The sequence below is a fragment of the Anthonomus grandis genome, chromosome 9 (genome assembly GCF_022605725.1).
Source record: "Anthonomus grandis grandis chromosome 9, icAntGran1.3, whole genome shotgun sequence".
In the NCBI taxonomy this organism is placed as follows: Eukaryota; Metazoa; Arthropoda; class Insecta; order Coleoptera; family Curculionidae; genus Anthonomus; species Anthonomus grandis.
Genome location: NC_065554.1, coordinates 24,287,879 through 24,304,805, shown reverse-complemented (window position 1 = coordinate 24,304,805; position 16,927 = coordinate 24,287,879). Strand labels below are relative to the sequence as shown.

The window sequence follows — 16,927 nt, the reverse complement described above, 5'->3', positions numbered from 1 at the left end:
GGCATTTTAATATTTCCTGCAACATATATCCACGAATTACATAAAACAAAACGAAAAGATATTAGCACAGAACTGACTGGTAGCTGCATACTGTTGACTGCGAAGATGTCAAACTTCTCAATTAAATAAAAACTCTATCTATGAATTCGTGTCAAATAACCGTTAAACATCTATTAACAACCTTAAAAAGCATAACACTTATGTATTGTTGTTGAAATTCTTTTTAAGAATTGTAGCTGTTAACCATATACTACTAATTTAAAATTAATTAATAACTTAAATATTATTTGAGTATAAATCAGCATATTAAACTAAAATATTCTTATCCGAAGAATGTTTCATATTATTAGACACAGCAAGTGCTCGAATATATTAATCCAATACGAGAAAACAAGAGAGCGTCTCGTCGTATATACACTTTGCAAATACGAATTAAAATTTTAATAATCCAGAAATTCATCTCCTAAATATTAATTTCGAATTACGAAATTTCAAAGTATTCTGCATCAAGTATAAGAGACAATTGCGCCTCGGGCGTCCCGGATAACAAATATCAAATACACAAGTTCGGTCGCGAGATATGGATTCCGTATATTTCTGGAAAGTAGTTATATTTCCTAAGTTTGTATCAGGCAAACTTTATATTGCTGTCTGGATAGACAACTTCAAAAGATTGAAATGTGGAATTTACTTGAATTACTAATGCTCATTTCCTTTTTGAATAAGTAATAACATTTAAATGATGAGAACACAGTAAGAATCTACTGCTGAACTTTAAATAGTTCATACCAATTTTTTTTTTCATTATTTGATAAACCAGTAATAAAATGCAAATCAATAGAACAACAAAAGAACTAAAAAGGGTTAGAAGTATCCTTATTAATATATATTGGAAGAAGGGGAGTCCCGATCATTGTGTATCCCTTTCTCCTGCTACAATATTGATGACAGTCCCGATGAAAGCCTAAGAGCTTTTTCACAGAACGTCCGTATCAGGATTTAGCAGGACGTGAAGGAGGAGTAGGAGGCATCAGGCGATCATCGTTAGGGTTATTTCTTCCTACCGAGCATAATAGCGACAGGATAATGGATCATTATTGTGTGTTTGCTTTTCAATGTTTTCGTACGTTTTAAAGACGACGATAATGGTTAATTATAAATGTCCTGATCGATATTCTATTTGACTAGATGGTTTGGTCAGATAAAATAAGGGTTTGGTTAAAATTTTATTAGTTAAATAATAATAAAACAATAAATTGATTTTTCTATAGTAATATTAGCCTGAGATAGATGACCATTGTTTAAAATTGACTAGAGACTTGAGAAGAAGATTGTTGTAATTTCCAATTTTTGGTAATTTTATGGGTTGACATTTTATTTTTTCATCATAATTTCAAAGGTCACTTTGTTTATTGAAATTATGTACAAAATTCTTGTTATGTCGAGGATTCTCATTTTGGAAACCTCGTAAAAGATACCAGAATTTTATATATTATTAATTCATAATTTCAATATTCATAAAAGAATTCTTTCTCATGGAAATTAATGCAGGGAAATTAGATAGTAACTTATACAGGGTCCGGCAAAATGATCTCCCACATTTTGCACCGCCACTGAGCCCGAATCACTAAAGAAGGAGCCAGCTTAGCGTAGTCGGTTGGCTACGCGCGCCTTGCCATTTCTGTTGTCGCCATGAACTGGACGGGCGAGCATCGTGCCTTCGTTATCGAAAAATTTTTCAAAAGTAACGAATCTGTGATTACGACACAAAGAAAATTTCGTACTCACTTCGCGCTTGGTAGACATGATCCAGTTCCAGATCGCAAAACAATACTGTTGTGGGTTTCAAATTTTAGAGCTACAGGTTCAGCCCTAAAAAGAAAATCAACTGGTAGACCCAGAAGTGTTCGGACACCTGAAAAGATTGCAGCTGTAAGAGAAGCAGTTGAACGATCTCCTAGACATTCAGCTGTTAAACATGCCACTGCTTTGCGTTTGTCAGATCGTTCTGTGAGAAGAATTTTGCACACCGATCTGAAGTTCCACCCATACAAAATGATGATCGTGCAGGAACTTAGTGAACGGGACTGGAAAAATCGCCGAGAATGTTCCAATGATATTCTTCAAAAAATGCGGTTGGTCCCACAAAATGCGCTTTTAATAACGGGTGACGAGGCTCATTTCCATTTGTCTGGCTGTGTGAACAAGCCGAATTCCTTTCTCCCTATTTTTCCCTATTTTTTTGAAGAAGGAGGGGTAACGGTTACCGTAACTGCTGATCAATATGTCGACATGCTACGTAATTTTTTGGAACCAAAACTTAGGGAACTTGAACATCCGGATATGTGGTTTCAACAGGATGGGGCTACAGCTCATACGGCAAGAAGGACAATGGACCCGTTAAGGGAAATGTTTCCAGGACGGGTAATCTCGTTACGTGGAGACGTTGGGTGGCCTGCGCGTTTACCCAATCTTGCCCCATGCGACTTTTTCCTTTGGGGCTACCTGAAAGAGAAGGTTTTTCAACATCATCCCCGAACCATTGACGAATTTAAAGCAAAAATACGCCAAGAAATTAAATTATGCCAAGGAATATCGCCTCAAATTACTGCTCGAGTAATGGAAACTTTCAGAAATCAGCTTCGAATGTGTGTCAAAAGAAATGGTCGCCACTTGGACTCTGTAATTTTCAAAAAGTAATAAAAACAAAATAGCATACCATATATTTTTAGTTAATAAAAATTAAAAATATAAATAGCATTTACATTGGCGTTTTTATTAAAAATCAAAATGTGGGAGATCATTTTGCCGGACCCTGTACATAGGTCTTATAGATAGTAGCCCAAGTAATTGATAAAAAACTTATTAGCTATAATACGGATCTGCTAGTTGTTACTAAATATTTAGAATTTTGTAAAGTAACAGTATCAAGATTTTTCCAATCCATTAAATAACTCCAAAATGGCTCTTATTACGGGGAAACTTAAAATTACCTTTTTGGAGAAGACACTTATCAGCCCTTATAAGGTCAACAAAATTGTTATATTTCTTTTTAGTTCACTAAGATTCTTCTAAAGCCTTTGACAATATTAAGATTTTTCCAGTCTATTATTCTAATTACTCAATAAATTCATAACTGCTCTAATTATGGAAACATAAATTTATCTTTCTGGTGAAGGCATCTATCAATTAATAAATTGTTACATTAGTATAGGTTTTTCTTAATTTGTGAAAAACTACGCAATAACTTTTACATATAGATTAAATTTTCGTACTCTTTATAAGAGCGTCAGCTACAGTTGCCTTTAAAAGCATAATTAAAGTGGATCTGATACTCAAATTCCTATTATGTAATTATATCTGTGTGTCTATATAAAACACATACCCTAGCATTATGAAACCTATATTTTTATTATTTAGCAATTTACTGAGCCATACTTACTGTTGTTAAATTTTTTTTTACGAATTTTTATATTTTCTCTTGATAAGATATTGTAAATGAATATCTTAGAATGATCCTAAAAGACAACAAGGGTTTCAAATATTTGAAATACATTTTTAACAGGCTTTTACCCTAAATTTAATCTTTAAAAACCATTTTATGTATATACAGGGTGTTCGAAAAATAGACATAGATATTTCAATGGGTGATTCCTTGTAAAAAATATGAGAAAAAGTTTTTATAAACATGGGTCCGGAAATGCACAGTTTTCAAGATACAGAGTGATAAATTTTTTTGAAAATATTAATTGTTTATTAATATTAATTATTTTTCTTGGAGAACTGACAGTTGTCAATGTCAAATCTTCATGCAGAAATTATTTTTTATTTTCCAAGGCACCGGTGGTTTTTTTAGCAAAAATTAATAAACTATGTGCAGTGCATAAGCATAAATAAGCATGTCCAGTGGCATGAAATAAAACGGTATTTTTTTTTCTCGAAAACGAAGTGAGATACGAAAAAAATACAGGAGGCCAAAAAGTTGTATTTTTAAATGTTTAATTAAAAAACAAATATTAAAGTTGAAAAAAGGCAGTAGTGTACATTTTTTTAGCAAAAATATTTGTCCCTCGCGACGCCACTGGTCCTTATAATTTTAATCTAATTAAAGCTAAGTTAGCCTCTTAACACAACAACTAATACTACCAAATTTCCATTGAAATATCTCCGTCTATTTTTCGAACACCCTGTACATGTAAAAAAAGGTATGGAAATATTTAATTTTTTTAATTATTTCTTACAATTACCATATCAACGAAAAAGAGTGTTTTCTATATTTGCCTATGAAATTTAAGCCAATTTAGTGTTAAATTTATTTTTGCAAATTGTAATAAAATAAAAATTCCAAAACACGAATTTTGTTGTTCACAGAACTACGGAAACGTTTTCACATATTTTGTTTCATAAAAATTTACTTTAATTATTGCTCGGCCTTACTAACTGGTAGTTTATTGAAGTGTTACCAAATACTACGCCAAACTGTAAAAAATAATGCATTATACCAAAACGTTGTAAAGCAAATTGACATTTCTAAGCGTCTTAAGATAAGAAGGAGTAGGGTTTCACGAGATTCTCGAAATTCGAGATTTCTCGTCTCGTCTCGAGATCGAGACTAGACTGAGGTTGTTTTTTCGAGACGAGATCGAGAAAATCACTTCGAGATTTTTTGAGATCGAGAAATTTTTTCGAGATTTCTCGATATCGAAAGACTGTATATGCTGCAATAACTCAACAGCCTTTAAAAGGTTAGAAGAATGAAAATGAAAAACTATGTTGGAAAATAAATTTAATTCATTTTAAACATAAAAAAATTAACAAAGCAAAAGAAACATAACAAAGGTAAAAACTGAAATAATTTTATATTTTTAAAGGAAAAAACTTCTAAACTAAAACATAAATTCTTAACATTTAAAAATGAACAAAACGTAAAATAAAGATTAATAGAAATACGAAAAGTATAGATAACAAAATTATTGCTTATGCACTCATAAATATATGTTTGTTGCATAGCCAAGAATTTAAACATAGTAAAAATTGAGCCGATTCTCCAGTCAATCGGCTTCGTTCTTTTCTAATTGTCAGTGTTGCCCTTGAGAACAGTCTTTCTGCAGGAACTGAAGTGGCCTGTATACCTAAAAAATCACGAGCCATTTTCGATAAATTTGGATAAATGGCTTCGTTCTGTCTCCACCACTCTAAAATATCTTGATTGCCTTCAGCTCTCTTAGATAAACAATATTAATCAATTTCTTTTCTCCAGTTCTCTCTGTCGCCCTTGTTTTTTTCAAACAAACTTTGCAGATTAAGGTAATCAGTATTGTCATCAATATCATCGGTGAAAGGTTGAGATGCTAAAGGCATATCAATATTAGAACTAACGTAATACATTTATTTATACAAGTTTTCAAATTTAGTTATGGCTTCTTGTTTTAAGTTTTTTCCCCAGTTCGAAAAGTTAAATGTCTCAGTCTTATGTCGTGGATCCAATATTAATGCAACACAAAATATCTAATTGCTTTTTGAATAGTGTTTGACGATTTTATCCCTTGCTGCTTGAAGAGCTTCTATAACCTTTTCATCGGTTGTATTCCTATTTGGACAATTATCCAGTCCAAAAGCCCAGGTTTCCAATTTATCTAGAAGCATATTAACTCCTAAGACGACCATAGGTAATGTGCAGTATTTTTCGCCTTGAAATGAATCGGATAATGTTTTAAAAACTTTTAAATTGCCATACAAAAGCGCGCCGCTGCGCCGCCGCCGCTTTTGCAGGTGTCAGCTATAAAACCTATTAATTATTGTTGTAAAAGACACAACGATAATTAAGATAAGAAGCCCCGCTCAGTTCGAAAATCGCGTTAAAAACGGGGCATTTTTCGGACCTTCAAACTCGTCTAATATATAAACATTTTTAAAAAAACAACCAACAACATTTGTCTCAAGACCCATTAAAAAAAAATATGCTATTCTCTATAATTTAGTAGATCTTGTGTCCAAAAGAAAAGAAGTTGTATCAATATAAGTATTTGAAAAGGTACGCACATAAATGTTCATTTCTGCACTAAACCAAAACTTTATTACTATTATAAATGAAAACATAACCTCTTTATAAAAATTAATCAATTATCAAGCATAATCAATTAAAAGCGTTTTATTGTTTAATAGATTTAAGTGTTCTGTGACTAAAATGGATTTTTTTACCGCGCCTATTAAAATAATAATACCTACATTAATAAAATATTAATTATCAAAGTCATGTCATGTTAATCAATGAAGAACAAGTAGCGCAGTGCGCAGTCTGTATATTTAATCAACTAAATTTTAATTTTAATCAATTTTAAATCCATGGATAAAATATTATTATTAATAAATAAACGATTCGTTTGGATTTGTACTTTTTTAAACATATATAATATGTTTTTATTTTCGGGTCAAATTTTGCGTTTTTTTTGGTTATACGTGGCATATAGTATTTAGTTCATACTATACCTATAGCTCTGTATTTTTTTTTAAGTATTTTTTTACCGAAAAAAAAATCTAGTATAGACTTTATATACAACATGATATTTTTTAATAATAATTGATTGTTTGTTTAAATTATATGTAAGTAATTGTTTTAAATAATTTCGAGACTCTCGAAATTTTGAGAATCTCGAATCGAGATCGAGAAAAACATCGAGACGAGAGTTTGTCGATTTTTCGTCTCGTCTCGATAATCGAGCCTTCGAGAGTACTTTCGAGATTTCTCGTCTCGATGAAAACCTAAGAAGGAGTACTGTAAATAAAAATTATTAACTGTAGAGCCTGCCGTGAAAAACTGCGTGAAGACTAAGTAATTTTAATAAAATCCAGAAGTTACCCAAAAAAACTACCGTTGATATTAATAAGGAGTACCCAATAATGTAATGTAATATAACATCAATAACATAAAGGTCAACTTGACTGTCAATACTCAGACTCTCAGTACTTTTTACTGATGTTTGATTTATTTAGGAGTGATTCTACAGGTTATGTAAGAAGGCCTCTTGGTCAAAGATTTTACCTATAGCTTTTGATTATAACTGTCAAATTTGGTGGAGGAAATCTAATGAAATAGGAGTAATTTAGGTGACCTGGGACTGGTCTCTTAGTCACAATTAATAGGCGTATGGTTGCTTAAAAGTACATTGACGATATTTGAGATTAACTTGATGCCATATAAAGAGGATCCTACCATTGTCCAGGAAAATGGTTTTAAACACACTTCTCAACTAGTTAAGAATTGGCTTTAAAGAGTATTGGATTGGGCCTTTCCAATCACCGGATTTGAACTCTATAGAGAATCTTCAGGAACACTTGGATAATATAATATGTTTGCAATACTATAACTAATTTTGCATGAAAAAATGGAATAAAATCTTAGTCAATTATTGTGAGGGCTGTGTAAAAGCAAGGTAATGCCAAGTAGTCATTACTACCAAGGCTAACTAAAAATTAAGTTGAATTAATAATGAATGAATGAATTTAAAAATGTTTTCATACTTTTGCTAAAATATTTCTTCAATGTTTGCGATTTATGGCTCAGGAATTTTTTGAGTTACACTTACGTTTTAAGGAACCTAAATAAAAGGAATTTAATTTTCCCAATGTTTATACGGATCTTCTCTGTAGTTTTCTTTAGATGCATAATTTAAATGGACATGATATCTATATTCTTATTATTTTTACTCTTAAGACAGCACTTTTAGTTATCGATATCTATTTCTAACAGTAATAATACTTTTTTCGATGGTATAACTTGCAATTAAAAGGGTTTAGTTAACAATTTATTTAATAAAAGACAAAACCAACATAAATTAAAGCGGTCCTGATATAATAAATCAAATAATAATTATTATGGTGCCACTCAAAATACTGCGTCGGGGCAACGCAAACAGAAAACAATATTACCAATTGAAATCGCGAAATCCGGACCGCGAGTAGTTTTGCAATTGACAGCCTGGTCCGTATAAATCAACCATTTAAATCAGGGAAAAACGGTCCGTATTTAACTGACAAATAGGGGCCAGATTTGCTGATCGTCCATCTGAAATTTGAAATAAACCAATCGAGTGCGTATACGGTTACGTGTTTATGAATTCGGGTGCTTGTGAATTTGAAATATCGTTTTGATGGCCTTTTTGGATATAAATCGAGGAAATGGTTTTACGAGGATTATTGATATTTGAACAGTATATGTGAGTGTATATATAATTTATTAAAAAAAATATTAAAGGATTTTATTTCAAAACCTATAATAATGAAAAATTTAATTTTGTTACTTATTGTATTGTTAAGCCTTAGTTTAGTGTCCTTATTCATTGTACAACTGCCAGCATTATTGGTTACTGATTTTAATTTTATAAATAAATAAATAAATTTATGATTTAATTTAATTAGTTTAAGATTTTCCAGGTATTTGACGTCATCTGTACGGCTTTGTTTTCAGTCAGTGTTTCTTCCTAGTAGTCAGTTATTTTCAGTTCAGAGATTTGGAGTATTTTTAATTTTTTGTAGGCTTAAAAACTTCAAAAAAAAAGTCTTAAGATTTATCAAGAAAATTTAAAATTATTCTAATATAAAATCATTACTACTTGAAATAAAATAAAACAAAATTTAATATATTAGTAGTGATTTCATTTATCTGAAACAAATTAAAAATGGCTTAAATTAGGTTAAATTGCCTGGAAGAATTAAAAATAATTTTATTGAAAAAAAATAAAAAAATAAATAATTAATATCTTTACTGTATTGCCTATAAATGTATCTTATATTATTTATTAACACTTTCATAATGGTAGTGGAAATATTAAAGAACTTCAGTTGTAAAATTGTATCACAAGTAACAGATGCCAAACAATTGTACTTTTCATTATAATTCACTTGATTCAAGTTCTTAATTAATTTGGAAAATATACAAATAAACTACACTTGTGCATCGTTTTAAAACAAATATTTCAAAAATGTTCTTTTCTTACAGAGTCAGGCTTTTTGGCTAATTTATGAAACCTGACCGTTGAAATTATAAAAAGACAATTTATTTAAATATTAGTGGTACAACACTTACACACACTTGTATTATGTCCATGACGTTAAAATCCTTAAACAAAACTAACTTAACTACCTTAGAACTAACTTCAACTGCTTGGAAAAAATTAAAAATGATAGTAGTTAACTGGAAAAAATGTAAATTGTTTTAACTACCTCACAAAAAATATTAAAAGTAACTTTAAACATTTTTTCTTCCAGTGGTCCAGATGTACCAAATACATTCCAGTGCCAGTCTATCCATGTTTCCCTAATGATATTTAGAACACTTAAAAATTTTTATTTGCGTTACAATGAGGGTTCTTCTTTATTTTACCTATGGATGATCTGTTTAACCTAATGTACAAATGAGCATCTTCAATATTCCCAAAGACAAATGTTAATGTTAAATCGTGCTGAAACCGAGCGATTCGAACGGTTAGTTAAAGAGACGCCGCCGCCATATCGTTTCGACGTTCATCTGTTATTCATTGTATCGGGTCGCGCCATTTAATACCATTAAGGCCGTTTCACATCTAAAAATTACCCGGCGCAGCATTCGCTGATTAATTAGGTCTTTACGGGCGATTGTTCTTCCGTCTCTCTTGAGAGGAAATTGGAAGTGTCGCGAATGGAATACCTAATCAATGCCATTAATTACTAAGGGAAAAGAGGAAATACCGGAATTATAGGTATTAAGTGGATACAATTCGAGTTTGTAGTTAAGTTTCTTAATTATCTATGAGTCTTAATTAATTTAACTTATTGATATTAAATAATTGATTTTAAATGCATTTTTTTTAAATAAAATATAGTGGCGATCACTTCGAAGTAATTTATTACCATGAACCCAAATATCATCATACGTCCTGGGTACGTACTTTTGGATGCATAGTTAGTACGTACGTACATACATTAGTTAGATCCCGCCGACGTACATACATGTATGGATATAAATACTTTGAAAATGTTTTAGCTCCTATGGACTATACAAGAATTAAAAAAAAACATAAATTTTTGTTATTACACAAAACTATATGTCAGGACAGATTTTTTTCACATATACCTATTTTTAAATATTTCTTAGTTCTAGTTTCAATATTTCTAATTTCAGTAGGTTAAACAGAAAAAACACCATTTGCGTGCTTCTTTGCTTTGTTAGAAAAAGGCAAATAATTTACAAGTTAATCTGGTAGAAAAGTAATTAGGTATAGGATTTTTAAAACATCTAAAGGCTATTGATAATGGAGTATTTGTCATAATAATGTAACGAAATTCGGAAACACACTTTTATTGTCAACATCAAAAGCACTAACCTAACTCGCCTTAACTGTTGTTTAATTGTTTCCAAGGTAAAAACTGACTAAACAATTAAAACTGAATGAATTGTCACGAAGCGCGTCCTTTTTAAAACCCGATGGAACAGTTTCGAAATATATAGAATTATCTTCATTGTTTTTGCCCAAAGAGACCAATAATTTTAGGAGAATATTGACAGTCAAAGCAAGCAAGTATACAAATTCTAGAAAATTAGAACTACAGCGATTTACAATAATATAACCTAAATAACCTTAATTGAGGCCAAAATGGGGCTCTCGAACAAAATGAACTACTTAAAAACTAAACACTATAGATAAAAATAATAAACCAAACGTAAGTAGAACCCTAAAGAAACCCTACGAATCAACTTTAACTACAGAATACTAATAAAATTGTACAAAAATTAGCAGAATAATTAACGTATTTACATTTTCATAATAATAATATATCAAAATGATCCAAATCGGCTGCAAAAGCAACCCAATGTTTTTGCTGTTCACTAACTGCCAAATAAGTAATTAGCAACATGGGGAAGCAAAGTTGACACTGTTGACAGTGTTTAAGACAAGCGACAGATGCGACAACGAATGTCCTTTCAGACTTTAGTCGGCTTGGCTATTGGCATCGGTTGTCGCTTCGTAATAAAAGTTTACTCTCCTCTTAATTTTGGATTTATCAAAGTATTCGGCTTTTAATAAGATTTTCTTATTACATTTGAATTTAGTTTTACTTGCTTATTTTAAAATTTAATTTTAAGGTACAAGCTACACACTACAAGCAGGGATTGGAAGCGCAAAGAAAATTGAAGACTGTATTTCACAATGGTAGCGAAGAACAAATTATGTTTTTTTTTTGTATTTTCTTAAATTTTTATTTTTTGCTTTGTTTTTTAGACTTATACAATTAGGGCGGAGCAATAAAAAATTTTTTTAAGACATCTTATCCCCGGGTGTCGAATAGTTGTCATTTAAGGTTATAATTTAATTAAAAAAAAAATTATTGTGCGATGACGTCTTCAGGTTCCTTTTTGAATGCAAAAATTTAGAAAACTTTGAAAAATCCAATTTTTTAAATATTTTTTATTTAATGATTTTTTGGGTTTTGGGCATCCCTGAGTGCACAATAGGTACAAAATAATCGTCAAATACCTATAAAAAAGAAATAACGCTTCGCGAAAATATTTTCAGGTTCCTTAGAACATTGAAAGGCTAGAAGAAGCATGCCGTTGAACTATGGACAGGTTTGTTTGCTTGCAACATCTCTGATGCAATGATGCCATATGCTTATACAGAAATGGCAAAAATCACTTTATAATATCATAAAAATTTTCAGTTGTTTCCGAAGGCTCAAAACAATACTACTGCTTCCCTTTAATAAAATATCAAGCATTTTTTTAAAATAAATTTGATAAAATACTCTATATCGAAGTCAATATTAACTTTAAATAAATGAAAATAAAGTACAAAGAAACGAGAAAACGGTAATGGCATCGCAACGCCGCTCAATCCCATTGTTTATGCCACCCATACAAGCACTCTCTACCAGTGACGTCGTCAACAAATATTTACCTGATAAATTTTTATTAATTATTATAGAGTTTGAGTATAAGTAATATTACCATTTATGAGCTATTTATGTGTTTTTTTAACGGACTTCGTTAGAGGAAGGTCCTAATAAAAGGCACCATTTTTGTCAAAGCATTTTTATGGAAATTAAATATTTTAATAATATAATATTATAGATTTCTTAATAAAGCATGTTTTAAGACACAAATTATTAACATTTTGCAAAATTTTATTGTTATTCTTATATTGGACAAAACTCATGTTTACATCACTTACTTTATATTACATAATATATACTTCTATGGTGCTGACTTTTTCAAAGGGACAGTATTGATTCAGCGGAAAGAGTTAAAACTATAAGGAGGTTTAAATTGTGAAGGAGTTGCAGGTTTTTTATAGGTTATAAGATTTTTATTATGAGTATTTAGCCTGTACAATAGATTAGATTAAATAGTTTATTAGTAAAAATATACAAACAAGTACTTTTACAAGTCAAATAAAATATGTTGTATGTTGGACTTTTTCGAAAATCATGTTATTATTTCTTAAGTATTTTAATAATAACTTGAGACATCTAATTCAATTTCTTTGGGGCAAATTTGTTTATTGCAATCTTCGAATTTTAATTTTTTGCTCTTTATTTTTTTTCCATAATTTGGTAACAAGTGATTTAGCTTTTGAAACGGTAAAATCATCAGTGCTTAGGTCCTCAGGATATCATTTTGATTTTACCCTAGAATAATATACATAAAAATATAGTATTACCAATTAATTGCATTTAATTAAACAAATATAACACAATAAAATACTATATCACTTTTAAATAAGATATATAGAATAGGATGATACATGGCATAAAACTAGTAGTCTATTTTGAGTGTATTTTTACCTTTTCCTTGGCAGAGTCAGGGAATATGTAGCAGTTAAACAAAAACGGCTTGGATGAGAAATAGTAATTGTTGACCTAGACTCCACGGTTACTGTAGAACTATTAATCTCAGATGCAGTTATTGTTGATGATGAATGATCAGATCTATAATTATACAAAATTTGGTGTATCTAGAATATTAATCTATTTTAATTATCCATACTTGTCTATATCAGCTTCACTGTTTGTACTATATACCATTTTGGAAGCTAAAGAAGTTTTTGCACTCTTCAGGAAAGCTACCCCTGCAGCTTTGAAGGGTAAATCACTTGGTAAATTAACTGAATTATCAGCTGCTGTGTTTTTAACCAGTGCATCAGAAATCCTAGTAAAAAAATAGTTTTACATACATACCTAATTTAATAAGTATTAGGTATAAATGAGTAACACTAATCCTTTTTGTGACGATTTTTTTATACTAGAAAAATATATTTAAAAAAAAATTACCTTTGAGGTAGAGCTGATTTTTTTAATCTGTCTAAGTCTGGCTACTGATAATATTATCTTCCTTATATAAGAAATCACTTCTAAGGATGTGATCTGAACAAACAAATATGTTCTGTTTAATTGTGTTGATTTCCATTAATGAAATCCATTGTTCCCTTTGGGCATATATTAGGCAATCTATAATAAGTATTTGATATTTAATCAAAAAGCAAAAAAAATTACAGTAATGAATTAATATGTGGTGCCAATTTCTATATATATTATTGTAAGTTGCAATATGGTAAAACAAAAAAAAAAATATCGACCAAATTTTAGGGAAAGACAAAATTAACTTTATACATAGATATCAATATCTAAATAATTTTCAAAATTCTTTAACGGCAATAAAAAATTAGTAATTTCATCTATCTACCTAATGTCTATATTAAAAAAACATAACTATACATAGATAGGTACATGGTTATTAGGTATGCCTTCTTTCTGCCAAAACAACAACAAAAAAACATAAAATCCTGTAATAAAACCAGGGACAAAATTCTAGTTTTATATTTTTATAGCCTATTGATAGATGAATATGTTCAAAAAAATATTTAGATTTAAAAATATAAATATTTTGGTACACTTTCACATTCAAGTTTTTATTAGGTTTATCTATAAGATCCCCTATTCTACGTTTATGATGATGGTTACCCCATGATGTGATGTTATGAAAGTATCGGTACTTACTTGTGAAAAGATCGGCTTGAATCACCTTTTTATCATGATGCGGCACAAACGACACAAGTTTTTCCCATCCTAGCAATTTAAAAAAACACTAAAATGTGGCCTTTTTCCTTTTGAAACCGAAAATTAAAGAAAATACACGAATCCCGAAAATAAACAAAAAGCCGTTTGACAGATGACACTACGCGTATGGCTCAGACGCTTAAGCTCCGGTGTTGTCGCTTTAAATTTTTTAGAAGCAGTTTTAGGGATAACAATGTTAGTAATTTTGTTTTTTTTTTTGCTTAAGGATATTATATTTATTCTTAAAATAGGTTAATTGTAGTATTTATTCTTTTTATTTTAAATTTTCCTATAAAATACAACACAAATAAGTTAAATTAACGTTATAATGGTTGTTAAAATATAGCTAAAAATTTCCTCCGTTGGAAATTTGCGTCGACTTGACAACAGAGAATCGGCAAATATGTTTGTAAACAAAACACCCCTCTTGCCCCTGTGCACATGTTGGACTCAAACAAAGTTGTTGTTTACTAATTCTAGCCTTTCAATGTTCTAAGTCAGGTTCCTATTTTCATGTAATATTTTTATAAACAAACCAGCACTGACTTGTCTAATCAATCTCGTCTTTGTTTACTTTGTCGTGGAAGGGGAAGGCGCGCGTAGGAGGCTTTTGTTTTAGTAATTTAATTTACCAAATTAGTTTACGCAAAATGTGTTAAGCATAATTCTAACTGTTTTAGTTAGAATTATGCTTAGGAAAACCAGTTCATTGGTTTATATGGCTGTTGCACTGGAATGAACTTTCCCTTCGTCACTTCTAGAAACAGACGGTAGGACCAATGATCCTAGAGGATTTACTGGTCCCATAAGAAAGCAGCTAGGTAATTGTGAAAAAAATCCGGTTGTGCCATTTCGGATTATTAAACCTGACTTCAAATTTCCAATAAATTTTACCGATTTAAGTACAGACCAAAAGTACTTATATGAAATGGTTTAGCAATAGTAGAAGGTAAGCGCTCTCAGTTGAGCGCTAAACAACCAGGAAAGATGTCCCATGCACGATGGTTGACAACAGCTAACAGAACATTAAGACTGTATGTTACAATAGAACAACTATCGACTGAATTAAATATATTAGCCGAGTTTGTTGTTAAGGTATATGCTACAACCTGGTTCATGATAAAGCACAAACCTGCTTGTAAGTATGGACCAAAACATTTATTTCATTTAATTCAAGCTTCTCGATATTTACCGACTAAATAAAAACATTGTAAATAAAGTTATCCAAAGAAACGCATTTTTTGCCCATTCAGAAAACATTTTAATTGCAATGCTGGGAGATGACAGAAAGCACATTTAAGAGTTGGCCTTGCGCCGAATTTTAAAATGTCGTAGTTCTAAAACTAATCACCAGCTTCGTGATTTTAAAGTGCCAAAACTGAACTTTGATGCTACCGATTATACAGAGCTTATTGATTGGCAATCAGATGAAGTTACGGAGCCTTCATTGACAAAAGGCATGTCAGAAATAAATTTTAGAGAAATGGTTGCTAATGTTCCCGATACCATAGAAATTCTAAATTTCCCATGCCAGACTCAGGGAGTCGAATGACATATTAAGATGGTGACTGAAGCGTCTACATCAGTATGTGGAAATACGGCTAGAGATGGCTTTATGCGAGCAAAAATTGCTTCTAGAAAAGCAATACCCCAGATGGAGACAAAAAAAAATTTTACTTTGTAGGTTTTTAGTTTAAGGGAAGGATGGAAGGGGGAGGGAGGGGGTGGAATCCGCTTTGCAGCCACCTCCTCGTGGTGAATTCTGGGCTGTTTTTTTTTAATCAATAAAATTATTATTTTTTATTTAAAAAAAACAAGCAAAGAGCTGCAAGAAAAATTGCATTTTTTTAGATTTTTCGCGGTTTTAAAATAAAAAAAGGAACCTGAAGGACCAAATATTTTTTGACAAAAATTCACCAATTTACTTAATTAACTAACAGGCAATTATTCCGAACCCAGGCTAAATAAAAAAAGGATTTTTTTTATCTATAACCATTGCTCCGCCCTATTATACATATTTTGGTTTATATTTTTATATTTATTCTTTTTATAATCAATATATTTTCAGTTCTTATAAATGAGTTTTTTTTTCTCCCAAATACATTTTACCGCACAAGTCAGATAAGCATCCTAGATACGTCATAATATGTCCAATACATGACGTAAAATATCCTAAAGTTACTTACAAATGACGTCGAATTCTGCGGAAAGTGGACGTCCTATTTACGTCCATATTACGTAATACGTCTTTTGGGATACGTACTGTGTACGTACATTACGTGGAGTACGTACAAAATACGTCTTTAGTACGTATCTGTGTTGTTTGGGCAAGTTGAATAACACTACTGTCTATATCCCCATCGTCGTCAAAATGAGCCAGCAATAACCTACTCTTAATGTGAGAAACCTTAGAAGATATAATTCACTGAAATTTAATAAAAACTCAATTTACATTAAACAGAATCACTAAAATTAAATAAAATTGTATAAATATAAAAAAAAACAAGTAGAATTATGTAGCTTCATACAGGTTGTTTACTATACATGTGGAAAAAAATTTAAGGCATTACCTATTCCTTGGACTCTTCTAAGAATATTTTGTCCTAATATGATTTTTGATATGACGCTTTATTTCGAAGATATGGGGCGAAAAAGTATTTCAACCATCCACTTTTTGTAGTCTTAAAATTATTAACGTAACCAAAATAAAAGTATAGTTTACTACCTTGGACCTATCAAGCAGTAAAAGATCTAACTATTCCCTTGGTATCTTTTAAATACAGTCATATGTTAACGTAGCCGAACAACCACTGAGCTTGTCAATCAGTGTCAAAAT

General features: G+C 30.7%; 1 long non-coding RNA gene across 2 annotated transcripts; it reads right to left on the bottom strand.

The window, feature by feature from the left end:
- Positions 1–12,454: 12,454 nt before the first annotated feature.
- LOC126740439 (uncharacterized) lies at positions 12,455–14,583 on the bottom strand. 2 transcript variants are annotated; one of them, XR_007661910.1, is made up of 5 exons: positions 14,032–14,583; positions 13,306–13,482; positions 13,022–13,183; positions 12,820–12,963; positions 12,455–12,663 (listed from the first exon to the last, which is right to left on the bottom strand). It is a non-coding gene; the product is annotated as an uncharacterized LOC126740439 (long non-coding RNA). The 2 variants fall into 2 exon arrangements; XR_007661909.1 differs by having other exon boundaries at positions 13,022–13,482.
- Positions 14,584–16,927: the final 2,344 nt, after the last annotated feature.